Consider the following 3,827-nt stretch of genomic DNA (forward strand, 5'->3'; position numbering starts at 1 on the left):
ATATATATATGAGAAAACCTGTCAAAGTTTAATTGCAGCTCTTCTGTTGACCAGCAGAGGTCTGCAGAGAGCTGCAGGTCTGAGTCAGGCTATCCTGCTTTATTATTTTCTGTTTGTCCCTGCGTCTCTGCGCTTTAATCCCTGCAGATTACTAGTTGTAATGACAGTAAATTAGGGTTGATAATCTCACCGCTCCTCCAGCTAATCTTTGTTGTTTTGTTATTTTCAGATTTGTGCCATCGATCCACATTAGCAGCTGTGAAATGCATGGAGCTGGGAGGATGTAAAGTTTGTGTTGGAGGACGTTTGTGAGACAGATCAGTTTCTGTTGTTGGATTTTATTCACACTAATCAGACAAAAGATTTTAGATAAAAACAAAAACTATAAACTGCAGCTTCACCCTCAGCAGCCAGAGCACACACCCACCAGCTGGTGTGTGTGTGTGTGTGTGTGTGTGTGTGTGTGTGTGTGTGTGTTGTTTTTAAACTCGAGCTGTTCTGACTTTAGTTTCTTCATTAGGTTTGAGACATAAAGTTGAGCTGCAGCTTCATCTCTGTTTTAAATTAAAGTCATTTAACTGGTGGACTGACAACAGACCTGATATTTAACTGTTAACATCACTACTCTTACCTTCAGCCCCAAAACATCCGTCCTATMAAGTGAAATAAAAAATACTAAAAATCACTTTTTCCTACTTTATTGCATAAAATATTTTCAGTAGCTTCAGACCCGTCGGTCAGAAAGATGATTTTTTGTTTGTAAGCTCTTTTCATCATGATTTTATGAATCAGGTCATAATTCACAGATCGAGGTGAGGTGCAKTTTACATTCATGTTCTCCACATGTSCACACACWGYTTCAACACTGTGGACACAAAACACACAACCTCAGGTGTTCATGATAAAACCTGTGAGGACTACAGGACATGACAATTATAATGTTAAAAACAAACAAACTAAAGCCCATGGTGCTCTTGGTGACCTGAATTTTGCACAGAAAACATGTCAACATAATTCATGCTGATCCTTTTGATCTAAACCAACAGCTCAGACCGGTCAGATGTGTAGCAGAATAATAAAAGCAGTGAGTCTCTGTGATGTGGAGTTGTAGAGGTTGGTACATCTACACTTCTTATAACCACTGTTAGGAGAAACACCTGTTCTTCTGTTGAAGGAAATAAACAACCTCTGTGTAAATATGAGGACACACAAATAAGTCTGACTTTAGTCAATGAGTTCAAGTTGATCTGACCGTAAACAAGATCATTTATTTATAAAATCTAAATAAATCATTTATATACAACCTATTGTGAACAATCAAATTAAAACAATAAAAACAGGTATGTGTCCTCACTAATTACATCTCTATGTAATGAAGGTCTGAACCCCCCGGGGGTTCGGAGGGTCTGCCACCTAAAACCTGTTTTTTATGTTTATTTAGATTGATGCAGATCTCTGTATTTTATACAGGTTAACCTTATATTAGGTTAGAGTTTTCCAGCTTGTTGTGATAACATTTGTTTAAAWAAATGAATTAAAACCATCTGAACCTGATTTTTGACCTTTCAAAGAAGAATTCTGTTTAATCCTCAAACAGTGTTTTAGAAATAAAACAGGACTCCAGTGTGTGCTGGTTTTTTACAGCTTCAGGATAACTTTTAGGAAACTGAAAATAGAATTAAAAGCTGTGGTTAAATCTGCTCTGGGGATTTTATTTCATGTTTTTCTTACCTTTATGGTTAATTAAAATCAAAMGCTGTAAAAACTGGACCCAAAGGAAGAAAAAGTGATATCTCTGCATTTTTGCTCCCTCCTAATGAGGACCTTTATTTATTCCAGTTCTTCAGTAACGCTGCAGGTTTCTGTGGATTCAACTGTCCAGAAAACGGAGCAGACGTCCTGACAGGTCGTTTATTACGAGGAAACACTGAAAAACCAGGAAGTGGGCCGGAAAAAGGTTGGAGTTCATTCAACAACTCGAAACATGTAGTCTGTTTGAAGGCAGCAAATAAATATTACTACATCAGTGAAAAACAGACTGGGTCCTGTAGGACTCTGGGTCCAGCTCTGACCAGACTGGAGCTTCAGAGACAGCAGGTCCTGTTACAGTCCAAGACCAGGACAGGACCACTCCAAGACCAGGACAGGACCACACCAATGATTCAAGTTGGCCACCACAGGTAATGGACATTAGCAAACACTGAACATGTCTATAATCCAGTCAGTTTTACAGATGTTAAGCTGAATCTTTGGGATGGTAGTAGCTGAGAATTGCCCCCAACGTAAACTTTGAGAGCTAACAGGTTGCAGAGATTGTTTTTATGTGAACTGTCAGGTGATATGCACACAGGGATTTGATTGGCTGTGAGGGACAGATCTGAGGTCAATAAGAAATAATACAGTTAATCTGAGATGAAGCATTGATCGTTTCATTGATTCTTTTTATGTTGAAATGAGGATTTATCCCTCTGTACCGTCTGACATGTTCTGTTCTGATAAATGAGCTGCAGTTCTGATCCAGCTGAACAAAGACTCGTCTCTTGTTCAGACCTGGTTTGTTGTGTGGACAAGGTGCAGTTGTTGTCTTGCTGCTGCATCCAGAAACACATTAGTCAGACTCATCAGCAGGTGTGTCGCTGCTGGCGCCGGATCCACAGGAACAATGCTGCTCTGCCTGCTGAATGCTGATTGGACAGAAGTGAAGGTTAGTGATGCAGCGTAATTAGACTGATGACGGTCATCAGATTCCTGTGGAGACTTTGGGACCAGGAAAAGACACATGCAGCACTTTCAAGTTGACAAGCAGAGACCAGCAGAACCACAACAGGGTCTAAACTGGGTACAGGTCTTTAAAAGGTTTCTGCAGAAAGTTGGAAAGAAGACCCTCTCAGGTTAATCTGGACTCTGAGGTCCCTTTGGGTTTTACCTGCTGCAGAACCTTCTGTTTGATGGACCAGAACACTTTTACCCCAGAACATTACAGAGATCAGCTGAAGACCCCCGAACCCCACAGCTGAAGACCCCCGAATCCCACAGCTGAAGACCCCCATAAACCCTCAGCTAAAGACCCCAGAAACCCACAACTAAAGACCCCAGAAACCCTCAGCTAAAGACCCCTGAACCCCACAACTGAAGACCCCCAAACATCTACAGAGATCAGCTAAAGACCCCCGAATCCCACAGCTAAAGACCCCAGAAACCCTCAGCTAAATACCCCAGAAACCCTCAGCTAAAGACCCCAGAAACCCTCAGCTAAAGACCCCTGAACCCCACAGCTGAAGACCCCCAAACTCCACAGCTAAAGACCCCCAAACCCCACAGCTGAAGACCCCAGAACCCCACAGCTGAAGACCCCAGAACCCCACAGCTGAAGACCCCAGAACCCCACAGCTGAAGACCCCTGAACACCACAGAAACTTGAAGCATCTTTGGTGAAACAACACAAGTAAACAAATAAAAGCACAACAACAACAAACAGATTTATTTCAAGCTTCTCCTCCTACATTTATAACCACCAGAACTGGGTCCGGACCACCATGACAGGGTCTGGAGACCCCTGGTCTTCGTGGGATTCTGTACAGAAGAAAAAACCCTGTCCATTACTGGTTTCTAACAGCCAGACCAGCAGTCCCTTCAGGACTCAGACCCAGCTGTGGAGGATCTGGACCTCAGCAGAGCCACATAAAAATAGAGCGACTCCTCTTGTTCACATGAGCTGTTTACCCTTCAGCCCCGAGACAAACGGACCGCTGCTGCAGGACATGTGACACCACAGCTCCTTTAATAAACCAGGACCTCAGGACTGGCACACACCAACACTATTTATT

The sequence above is a fragment of the Austrofundulus limnaeus genome, unplaced genomic scaffold, assembly GCF_001266775.1.
Source record: "Austrofundulus limnaeus strain Quisiro unplaced genomic scaffold, Austrofundulus_limnaeus-1.0 Scaffold1332, whole genome shotgun sequence".
NCBI lineage: Eukaryota > Metazoa > Chordata > Actinopteri > Cyprinodontiformes > Rivulidae > Austrofundulus > Austrofundulus limnaeus.